The sequence below is a fragment of the Aquarana catesbeiana genome, linkage group LG08 (genome assembly GCF_042186555.1).
Source record: "Aquarana catesbeiana isolate 2022-GZ linkage group LG08, ASM4218655v1, whole genome shotgun sequence".
Classification (NCBI taxonomy): domain Eukaryota; kingdom Metazoa; phylum Chordata; class Amphibia; order Anura; family Ranidae; genus Aquarana; species Aquarana catesbeiana.
Window position 1 is genome coordinate 569,070 of NC_133331.1, and position 12,950 is coordinate 582,019.

A 12,950-nucleotide genomic window follows, 5' to 3' on the forward strand; every position below is an offset into this window, starting at 1 on the left:
TATTTCTAACCCCATTCTAATCCCCAAGTCAAGAATTCTACCTATGACATACGTCCTGGGGTGCCAACCCCTGGATTCACACCAGGAGACATATGCCTTCCAGACTCTATAATCTAGGATTCTGGAGGCCGGCTTCCTTGCATAAATCAAGGTAAATCCACTGGACCTGACTGCCCATGCTTCTTCAGAATGTGGGTCTCAAGAGCCAAACCGTTACATTTAGCGTTTGTAAGGTAGGATGGAATACCGGACCTTGCGAGAAAAGGTCTGGCCGTGGTTGTAGGGTCCCCTACCACCATCTTTATGATCTCTGCATACCAAGATCTTCTGGGCCACAAGAATCACAGATTTCCCTTCCGGCTTGATCCTGGGAAGCAGTGGTGGAAGCAGCAGAATAGGAGGAAATGCATAAATCAGTGAGAACTGATTCCCCCGGAAATACTAAGGCATCTGTTCCGCATGCTAGCGGATCCCCTGTTCTTGACACAAAGTTGTCTATTCTCTTGTTGAACCTGGACACAAACAGATCTACGTCTGGGATCCTCCATCTTCGGCGCATTGCCAGGAGGATATCGGGGTGGAGGGGAGATTCTCCCGGGAACAACTGCTGGCGACTCAAGTAGTCCGCCTGCCAACTTTCTTATCCCAGAATGAAGACTTCCAATAGGCAAGGTACATTGTTTTCTGCCCAAGTTAAGATATGATTCACCTCTCTCTGAGCCGCACGACTTCTCGTGCCCCCCTTGGTGATTGATATAGGCCACTGCTGTGGCATTGTCAGATTGGATCCTGACAGGATAATTCTGTAACCCGAACGTCCAGGCCCTCAGGGCCAAGCACGCTGCCCGGATCTCTAGAATGTTGATGGGCAAGGTCATTGTTACCATCTTCCCGGTAACTAATAGGAAAGATTTCCCCTTCTGCAGATTCTTGGTTATCCCGGCGAACCCTGGAGACAGATACATTGGGAAATCCAGGGGCGGATCCAGAGTCTAGTCTCAGAAGGGGCACTGCCAGAAAATAAGTTTTTTGGGGGAATTTATCAGGCAAATGGCTGGTGTTGGCGCTTCAATCATCACAGCACCATGGTTGTTATGGTGTCAGGATGATTGAAGCGCATTATTTCTACTATTACATTGTTGTATAAAATAAAATAGTTCAACTCACCATAATGCAGAATCAGTGGGAGCCCCGAGCGTGTCACTTGCCACATCGCCTGCCACCAGATGCAGATTGTCACTTGCCACGTCACCTGCCACACATTGCGGATTGTCACTTTCCACGTCACCTGCCCCCAGATGCAGATTGTCACTTGCCTGCTACAATTGTCACTTGCCATGTCACCTGCCACCAGATGCGGATTGTCACTTGCCACGTCACCTTGCTACCAGATGCGGATTGTCACGTCGCCTGCCACACATTGCGGATTGCCACTTGCCACGTCACCTGCCACCAGATGCAGATTGTCACTTGCCATGTCGCCTGCCACCAGATGCGGATTGTCACGTCACATGCCACACATTGCGGGTTGTCACTTGCCACGTCGCCTGCCACCAGATGCGGATTGTCACTTGCCACGTCACCTGCCACCAGATGCGGATTGTCACTTGCCACGTCACCTTGCCACCAGATGCGGATTGTCATGTCACATGCCACACATTGCGGATTGTCACTTGCCACGTCACCTGCCACCAGATGCAGATTGTCACTTGCCACGTCGCCTGCCACCAGATGCAGATTGTCACTTGCCACGTCGCCTGCTACCAGATGCAGATTGTCACTTGCCACGTCACCTGCCACACATTGCGGATTGTCACTTTCCACGTCACCTGCCCCCAGATGCAGATTGTCACTTGCCTGCTACAATTGTCACTTGCCATGTCACCTGCCACCAGATGCGGATTGTCACTTGCCACGTCACCTTGCTACCAGATGCGGATTGTCACGTCGCCTGCCACACATTGCGGATTGCCACTTGCCACGTCACCTGCCACCAGATGCAGATTGTCACTTGCCATGTCGCCTGCCACCAGATGCGGATTGTCACGTCACATGCCACACATTGCGGGTTGTCACTTGCCACATCGCCTGCCACCAGATGCAGATTGTCACTTGCCACGTCACCTGCCACACATTGCGGATTGTCACTTTCCACGTCACCTGCCCCCAGATGCAGATTGTCACTTGCCTGCTACAATTGTCACTTGCCATGTCACCTGCCACCAGATGCGGATTGTCACTTGCCACGTCACCTTGCTACCAGATGCGGATTGTCACGTCGCCTGCCACACATTGCGGATTGCCACTTGCCACGTCACCTGCCACCAGATGCAGATTGTCACTTGCCATGTCGCCTGCCACCAGATGCGGATTGTCACGTCACATGCCACACATTGCGGGTTGTCACTTGCCACGTCGCCTGCCACCAGATGCGGATTGTCACTTGCCACGTCACCTGCCACCAGATGCGGATTGTCACTTGCCACGTCACCTTGCCACCAGATGCGGATTGTCATGTCACATGCCACACATTGCGGATTGTCACTTGCCACGTCACCTGCCACCAGATGCAGATTGTCACTTGCCACGTCGCCTGCCACCAGATGCAGATTGTCACTTGCCACGTCGCCTGCTACCAGATGCAGATTGTCACTTGCCACATTATCTGCCACACGTTGCGGATTGTCACTTGCCTGCTACAATTGTCACTTTCTGTTTCCCAGAGGGTGAGGCAGCAGATTACCAGTCAGGCAGCAGAGAGATGATGTAATCTCTCTGTTGCCCGTGGCTGCCTGCACAGTGAGGGTGGAACTGCAGGGATGCAGGGCGGGTGGTGAGAGATGATGTCATTTCTCTGCTCCCTCGCCCGCCGGCTCCCTGATTGGCCAGCAGCCCGGCCGCTCTCTGACTCTCACCCGCCCACTCTCTCAGACTGTCACCAGCCCGGCCGTCCACTCTCTCTCCCGCGGAGCCAGCTGCCTGCCCTCTCACCAGCATTCTCGGAGGGGGCAATTGCCCCGTTGCCCCCCCCCCCTGGATCCACCCCTGGGGAAATCTAGAGCTTGGATCTTCTTGTTCCAAGCCGATAAGATACTATTTTTTGCAGCAGCCTCAAATGAGACTGAGCATAAGGAACGGCTTCGATCAGCCACTATCTTTCCCAACAACCTCATGCAAAGTCAAATAGAAGGATTCTTCTTTGCCTTGACCACCTGATTCAGTTCCTTTATGGCCCTGATCTTCGCCTGGGGCAAGAATACCCTTTTCTGGGCTGTATCAATAATCAGACCCAGGTATTCTAATCTCCTTGGTAGTTTTTTTTAAGGAGGATTTCTCTAGGTTGAGAATCCAACCTAGGTATTCCAGACAGTTGACTGTGGATCATAATTTGGTCTAAGCGGGCTACCGACTGGTCTATCAAGAGCATATTGTCTAGGTAAGCTATAATCGTTATACCTTGGGCCCTTAATCCGGCTACAGGAAGGGCCAGGACCTTTGTAAATACTCGAGGTGCCGTAGCTAGACCGAAAGGTAGAGCTACAAACTGAAAACAAAGATTTTCTACCTTGAAACGTAGATATTTCTGGCGAGTGGGAAATATAGGTACATGGAGGCATGCATCCCTGATGTCTATTGATGCCAGAAGTTCTCCACCTTGTAGAACAAGGACCACTGATCAGATTGACTTCATGCAAAAAGAGCGGATATTCAGAAACCGGTTTAGATCTTTGAGATCTAGATTGGGTCCGACATACCCATTTGGTTTTGGTACTGTGAAAAGGTTTAAATAAAACCCCAATCCCTGCTCTTGCATGGGAACCACTAAGATCAATTCTTTGAGACAAAAGATGGTCCAATGCTTGAAAGAGAGACTTCTTTTCCTCTGGAATCTGAGAAAACGAGGAGACAGGGACTTTCGGAACTCAAGTTTGTACCCTAGAGTTTTTGAGGAAGTCGCCCATCTGCAGCCTACAGCACCTGGTATTCCCAGGTGGTCCCCCCATCCAGGTACTGACCAGGCCCGACCCTGCTTAGCCTCTGCCTAGCCTCTGAGATCAGACGAGATCGGGCACTTTCAGGGTGATGTGGCCGTAGGCTACCAGACCCGTGAGAACTGCAGAAGTCTTCCTCCCACTTCGAGCGAGCGGGGGCGCCCCCTCATAAGGGGGTTCTGGTTCCCCTCTTGAACTTGACAGCGGAGGCCGTCGTGACTACCTGGGAGGCAGATGCTCCTGGCACTGAAGAAGGAGCTTGTTTAAATGAAATAAGATTACTCCTCTTCCTAACTAGCAAAAGGGTACCTTTTCCACTAGAATTTTTTTGGATGTATTTATCCAAATCATCCCCAAACAGCTGTTCACCGAAGAGGAAAACTAGCCAGGAGCTTTGCATGATGCTTCGACTGACCAATCTTCCAACCACAAGATTCTATGCCTTTTTTTTATAATAGGAATTCCAACTTCTTATTGGTTGGATCCCTAAGCATACGAGCGTTGTCTACCGGACAAGTCAAACTTTCATTCGCAGAGGACAATTGCTGGTATCTCACACTTCTTAGTGAATTTTTCCTCCACAGGATAAAGTGTTATAGGAGGAATAGAATTCTTATCTGGGTGATCCCACTCAGGATATATAAACCTTTCCAGTAATTAATGGACAGGCAGCGCAGCTTGGGGAGGCTTTTAGTGAACCCAAACAAGAAGTGGGCATATCAACTGACTCAATGAAGAGTAGAAAAAATGCACCATCAATCTTCCAGATTGTGAAGCTGATCCCCAAGGTTTTTACCCCTCAGTAGAGGAGTCATGAGCCTCTCCATGGTCCCCTGAAAGAAATTCATCTTCTCCCGCCCCCAGATCCTCAGTTTGAGGGTCCCGGGTAATGGAAAGGGACCTGCCGCATTTTATCCCATTCTGGGATGTGATTAAAGCCGCTAGCCAATCCTATTATGGCTTGAGGAAAAACCCTCTCCAGTAATATAGACAGGGGCTGCAGTGTTGGAAACAATTGTAATATTAGATAGCCCTGATGGCTCACCGGCCACCCCTCTCAGGGGAGGAAGACATTGTAGAGAGGAGTTTAGGCTGCGTAGGGCTTGAAGAAGTCCCTTTTGAGCCCTTTTTGGGGTGTTTTTACTCCCCTTCTGACCATAGCCTGATGCACAAATGCAGAGGTACTACCAGAGAAAATCACATTCACTGCTATAATAATCCAGCAACTGCCGCTGCTATTAACACTCAGCCTGATGCTTCAGTAGATGGAATGTCTGTCACCTCTTACATGACCCTTTTTAGCTTTTGTGTCTCTCCGACAGCTGCAGTCAACAAAAAATAGAGCCTTTTAAAAGTACCCCTTTTCTAGACGTTGCTGCACGCCAACGCCGCGCTAAGCCACGCCCACTCGGTGTTCCCACCATGCCCCCCCTCCTCTTTTCAAAAAAGAGCGTTTTCCCACGCGAGCGCGGGCCTCCGATCCAACGATTGAGGCGATTTAGTTCGCATTTGCAGCGCTTTACAAATCATTCATTCATTCATTCAACGGGATCGGCGTGTGTGTGGGGGGAGGGCAGCGAAGTGGAGGGCTGTGACAAATCGCCGTACAGAGGCGGTGGAGAACGAAGCGGCATTTGCCGATCGTTCTTGCTTCTCCCTCTACTCAGAGAGAGGGGGAGAGCTTTTGTCCGGATGGGGGGTGTTTTTTAGAAAATAATTCCTCCCCAACATCTTACCGGAGTCCTGTGACTGCCAGCCGGAGGAAGCTGCAACTTCTGCTGACACAGCATGAGAAAGCATGAGAAGGTAGGTGCTCTATACAGCCCCCAGTGGTGACTTTTAGGCATGACAACATTTACTTTTAAAGGAGACAATTCATAAGAAACGTTAAAATTCCTTAGAAATTTCTTTACCTTTCCCGCCACAGGGATTTCTGTGGTAAAAAAAAACCAATCTTCACCCCTCACGGTGGTCTCTGTTTAAAAAGCCTTTAGGAACTGGAGTCCCTTTTTAAATAGGGGGTTCCACACTCCTGGACCCGTATAGCACCCCGCTAGGAAAAACTTATGGCTGAAAAAACCAAAAGCACCAGATCCCGGGCAACCCCAGCAAAGACCCGGCTCTCTTCATATACAACTGTCACATGACCCAACTCTCTCCATATACAACTGTCACATGACCCGACTCTCTCCATATACAGCTGTCACATGACCCGACTCTCTCCATATCCAGCCGTCACATGACCCGACTCTCTCCATATACAACTGTCACATGACCCGACTCTGTCCATATACAACGGTCACATGACCCGACTCTCTCCATATACAACTGTCACATGACCCGACTCTCTCCATATACAACTGTCACATGACCCAACTCTCTCCATATACAACTGTCACATGACCCGACTCTCTCCATATACAACTGTCACATGACCCGACTCTCTCCATATACAACTGTCACATGACCCGACTCTCTCCATATACAGCCGTCACATGACCCGACTCTCTCCATATACAGCCGTCACATGACCCGACTCTCTCCATATACAGCCGTCACATGACCCAACTCTCTCCTTTATACAGCCATCACATGACCCGACTCTCTCCATATACAACTGTCACATGACCCGACTCTCTGCATATACAGCTGTCACATGACCCGACTCTCTCCATATACAACGGTCACATGACCCGACTCTCTCCATATACAGCCGTCACATGACCCGACTCTCTCCATATACAGCCGTCACATGACCCGACTCTCTCCATATACAGCCGTCACATGACCCGACTCTCTCCATATACAGCCGTCACATGACCCGACTCTCTCCATATACAGCCGTCACATGACCCGACTCTCTCCATATACAGCTGTCACATGACCCGACTCTCTCCATATACAGCCGTCACATGACCCGACTCTCTCCATATACAGCCGTCACATGACCCGACTCTCTCCATATACAGCCGTCACATGACCCGACTCTCTCCATATACAGCCGTCACATGACCCGACTCTCTCCATATACAGCCGTCACATGACCCGACTCTCTCCATATACAGCTGTCACATGACCCGACTCTCTCCATATACAGCTGTCACATGACCCGACTCTCTCCATATACAGCCGTCACATGACCCGACTCTCTCCATATACAGCCGTCACATGACCCGACTCTCTCCATATACAGCCGTCACATGACCCGACTCTCTCCATATACAGCTGTCACATGACCCGACTCTCTCCATATACAGCCGTCACATGACCCGACTCTCTCCATATACAGCCGTCACATGACCCGACTCTCTCCATATACAACTGTCACATGACCCGACTCTCTCCATATACAGCCGTCACATGACCCGACTCTCTCCATATACAACTGTCACATGACCCGACTCTCTCCATATACAGCCGTCACATGACCCGACTCTCTCCATATACAGCCGTCACATGACCCGACTCTCTCCATATACAGCTGTCACATGACCCGACTCTCTCCATATACAGCTGTCACATGACCCGACTCTCTCCATATACAGCTGTCACATGACCCGACTCTCTCCATATACAGCTGTCACATGACCCGACTCTCTCCATATACAGCTGTCACATGACCTGACTCTCTCCATATACAACTGTCACATGACCCGACTCTCTCCATATACAACTGTCACATGACCCGACTCTCTCCATATACAGCCGTCACATGACCCGACTCTCTCCATATACAGCCGTCACATGACCCGACTCTCTCCATATACAGCCGTCACATGACCCGGCTCTCTCCATATACAGCTGTCACATGACCCGACTCTCTCCATATACAGCTGTCACATGACCCGACTCTCTCCATATACAGCTGTCACATGACCTGACTCTCTCCATATACAGCTGTCACATAGTTACATAGTTACATAGTAGGTGAGGTTGAAAAAAGACACAAGTCCATCAAGTCCAACCTATGTGTGTGATTATGTGTCAGTATTACATTACATATCCCTGTATGTTGTGGTCATTCAGGTGATTATCTAATAGTTTCTTGAAGCTATCAATGCTCCCCGCTGAGACCACCGCCTGTGGAAGGGAATTCCACATCCTTGCCGCTCTTACAGTAAAGAACCCTCTACGTAGTTTAAGGTTAAACCTCTTTTCTTCTAATTGTAATGAGTGGCCACGAGTCTTATTAAACTCTCTTCTGCGAAAAAGTTTTATCCCTATTGTGGGGTCACCAGTACAGTATTTGTAAATTGAAATCATATCCCCTCTCAAGCGTCTCTTCTCCAGAGAGAATAAGTTCAGAGCTCACAACCTTTCCTCATAACTAAGATCCTCCAGACCCTTTATTAGCTTTGTTGCCCTTCTTTGTACTCGCTCCATTTCCAGTACGTCCCTCCTGAGGACTGGTGCCCAGAACTGGACAGCATACTCCAGGTGCGGCCGGACCAGAGTCTTGTAGAGCGGGAGAATTATCGTTTTATCTCTGGAGTTGATCCCCTTTTTAATGCATGCCAATATTCTGTTTGCTTTATTAGCAGCAGCTTGGCATTGCATGTCATTGCTGAGCCTATCATCCACTAGGACCCCCAAGTCCTTTTCCATCCTAGATTCCCCCAGAGGTTCTCCCCCAGTGTATAGATTGCATTCATATTTTTGCCACCCAAATGCATTATTTTACATTTTTCTACATTGAACCTCATTTGCCATGTAGTCGCCCCTCCCCCATTAATTTGTTCAGGTCTTTTTGCAAGGTTTCCACGTCCTGCGGAGAAGTTATTGCCCTGCTTAGCTTAGTATCGTCTGCAAATACAGAGATTGAACTGTTTATCCCATCCTCCAGATCATTTATGAACAAATTAAATAGGATTGGTCCCAGCACAGAACCCTGGGGAACCCCACTACCCACCCCTGACCATTCTGAGTACTCCCCATTTATCACCACCCTCTGAACACGCCCTTGTAGCCAGTTTTCAATCCATGTACTCACCCTATGGTCCATGCCAACGCACCTTATTTTGTACAGTAAACGTTTATGGGGAACTGTGTCAAATGCTTTTGCAAAATCCAGATACACCACGTCTACGGGCCTTCCTTTATCTAGATGGCAACTCACCTCCTCATAGAAGGTTAATAGATTGGTTTGGCAAGAACGATTCTTCATGAATCCATGCGGATTACTGCTAATGATATCATTCTTATTACTAAAATCTTGTATATAGTCCCTTATCATCCCCTCCAAGAGTTTACATACTATTGATGTTAGGCTAACTGGTCTGTAATTCCCAGGGATGTTTTTTGGGCCCTTTTTAAATATTGGTGCTACATTGGCTTTTCTCCAATCAGCTGGTACCATTCCAGTCAATAGACTGTCTGTAAAAATTAGGAACAACGGTCTGGCAATCACCTGACTGAGTTCCCTAAGTACCCTCGGATGCAAGCCATCTGGTCCCGGTGATTTATTAATGTTAAGTTTCTCAAGTCTAATTTTAATTCCGTCCTCTGTTAACCATGTAGGTGCTTCCTGTGTTGTGTCATGAGGATAAACACTGCAGTTTTGGTTACTGAAGCCCCCCGATTCACTCGTGAAGACTGAGGAGAAGAATAAATTCAATACCTTTGCCATCTCCCCATCCTTTGTAACCAGATGTCCTTCCTCATTCTTTATGGGGCCAATATGGTCTGTCCTCCCTTTTTTACTGTTTACATACTTAAAGAATTTCTTGGGATTTTTTTTTGCTCTCCTCCGCTATGTGTCTTTCATGTTCTATCTTAGCCGTCCTAATTGCCCCCTTACATTTATTATTGCATTCTTTATAAATTCTGAATGCTGTGGATGATCCCTCAACCTTGTATTTTTTGAAGGCCTTCTCCTTTGCTTTTATATGCATTTTTACATTGGAGTTAAGCCATCCAGGATGTTTGTTCGCTCTTTTAAATTTATTACCCAATGGGATACATTGGCTAATGCCCTTATTTAATATGCTCTTAAGGCAAACCCATCTCTCCTCCGTATTCTTTGTTCCTAATATTTTATCCCAATTTATGCCTTTTAGCAAGGTTTGTAGTTTAGGGAAGTTGGCTCTTTTGAAATTCAGTGTCTTTGTGTTCCCTTCATGTCTCCTATTTGTGTGATTTATACTGAAACTAATTGACCTGTGATCGCTGTTACCTAAATTGCCCCGTATTTCCACATCTGTGATCAGGTCTGTATTGTTGGTAATCAGTAGATCTAGTAATGTTTTATTTCTAGTTGGTGCGTCTACCATCTGACCCATAAAATTGTCCTGCAAGACATTAAGGAACTGGCGAGCCTTAAATGAATGCGCGGTTCCCTCCGCCCAGTCTATGTCTGGATAATTAAAATCCCCCATTATGATAACACTTCCCATCCTTGCTTCTAATCCAATTTGTGATAGGAGATCCGTCTCCACTTCCTCCCTCAGGTTAGGGGGCCTATAGCATACTCCCAGTATTATTTTCCCCTTAGCTTCATCCCTTTGGAGCTCTACCCATAAAGATTCCACCTCCTCCCCAGCCCCCTCAGTGATATCATCTCTCACATTCACTTGTACATTATTCTTGATATATAGGCATACCCCTCCCCCTTTTTTACCCTCTCTATCCTTGCGGTATAGGGTATACCCTTGAATGTTTGCCAGCCAATCATGAGAGCTGTTGAACCAGGTCTCTGAAATTCCCACAAAATCCAAATCCTCCTTGTACAACAGTATCTCTAGTTCATCCATCTTGTCCGCCAGGCTCCTGGCATTGGTGAACATGCCACATAGTTTAGACCGGTCGCATATTGTCCTCGTATTGGGTGTTTCAAGATTGCAACTTGGACTTGCTACTATACTCACCTTGTGTTTTTGTGCTTTGGTTATCCTACCACTAATGCCAACAATACTACCCTCTGGAATATCTTCCGCGCTGGCTATCACTGTCTCTGGACCCTCCCCCCCATCGCCTAGTTTAAAAACCCCCTCTAACTTTTTGGCCATCTTCATTCCCAGCAGATCTGCACCCTCCTCATTTAGGTGCAGTCCGTCCCTTCTATAGTACCGGTTACCGACTGAGAAGTCGGCCCAGTCCTCCAGGAACCCAAACCCCTCCTTACTACACCAGCTCTTCAGCCACTTGTTTACTTCCCTAATCTCCCTCTGCCTCTCTGGTGTGGCTCGATGTACCGGTAGTATTCCTAAGAACACTACCTTGGAGGTCCTTTTCCTCAATTTAGCTCCTAAGTCCCTAAAATCGTTCTTTAGGACACTCCATCTGCCTCTGACTTTGTCATTGGTGCCAACGTGCACAGGTCTTCCCCAGCCCCTCCCAGTAATCTGTCCACAAGATCCGTGATGTGCCGAACCCGAGCGCCCGGTAGACAACATACTGTTCGGCGCTTCAGGTCTTGGTTACAGATTGCCCTCTCTGTCCTTCTAAGAACTGAGTCCCCTACCACCAGAATCTGTCTTTCCTTTCCCTTTGCTGCCCCCCCACTCTCACTGGAGGAGTTCTTCCCCTGGCAGCTAGGAGAGTCCCTCATCTCCAGCAGTGCTGGTCCCTGACTGGTTACACCAATGACACTCAATGGAGCGTACTTATTGGGATGCTCCAGTCCTGGATCGGCCTCCCTGGCACTTCCCCCTCTACCCCTCCTGACTGTCACCCATCTACTCTTTGCTAGTGCCGGCACCTCTTTGTCTCCACCCGCCTCTGTGCTGGCCCCTGCCGTGTACGTTCCTGGCTCACCTTTAGTATGGAGGGACTTCTCAGTGCTGACAGTTGCTTCCCCAGATTCAGAACCTGGGCTTCCAGGGAAACAATGTGCTTACATTTTGCACAGCAGTATTCGCCCTCGATCGGATGATCAAGGAACGCATACTTGCGGCAAGATGTACAAAGAGTCGCCTCTCCACACCCGCCGGGCATCGTACCTATTAAATTTAGTGAGGATTTGGGGATTTTACCCTGTCCAAATTACCTAACAGCTAGCTTCCTGGCACTAATACTCAAGACAATACACAGGTACACGACAAGACAATACACAGGTACACAATACACAAGTACTAACGATCCACACACACTACTCAGACAACACTCAGATACTCACACTACACAGGTACTATGACCCCTGTTATAACCTCCTGTTTTAAACTCTTGTTTTTAACTCCCACTTAATCCAGCTCCACTTACACCAAAGCTCCACCGCTTCAAACTGAGCACGCTCAGACTGAGTCCTACAACAAGTTAAATAGGCACCTGTGAGCAATTAACCACACCCCTTAATTGATAGACTGATGAAACAGAAAAAAAAAAAAAAAAAAAGCTATTTAAAAAGTGACAGCAAAAGGCAAATTAAAAACTAAAAGGAAAAGTCCCCAAAATGCAACCCAGCAAACACCAACAGACAGCAAACACACACTAACAGACAGCAGCAATACACACACCAACAGACAGCAGCAATACACACACCAACAGACAGCAGCAATACACACACCAACAGACAGCAGCAATACACACACCAACAGACAGCAGCAATACACACACCAACAGACAGCAAGACTTGTATACTCTAACACTTGTTTTTAACTCCCACTTAATCCAGCTCCACTTACACCAAGCTCCACCGCTTCAAACTGAGCCGACACTCTCCATATACAGCCGTCACATGACCCGACTCTCTCCCAGCCTGTCTGCAGGGAAACGTGAGAAGCTTCTAGTCCTCTGCTGCTGGTCACATGACCAACATAAAAAAAACAGCCTTTAAAATACAGAGTAAAAATAAATAATATCAGTCAAGGGTTATAAATCATCACACAAATATATATTTTAAATCAAATCTTTATTATTTTTTTGGCAAAAACATGGTGTGCGCGGATTTCTGCCAGTCACAGGCTGTGTCACGTCCCCCCAACCCTGTCTTAGAATAAGAGGGAGGTGAAGCCTCCATTAATC

The 12,950-nt window shown here is 48.0% G+C and overlaps 1 pseudogene; it reads right to left on the minus strand.

The window, feature by feature from the left end:
• Positions 1–3,966: 3,966 nt before the first annotated feature.
• On the minus strand, positions 3,967–4,097 carry LOC141107017 (5S ribosomal RNA; annotated as a pseudogene).
• Positions 4,098–12,950: the final 8,853 nt, after the last annotated feature.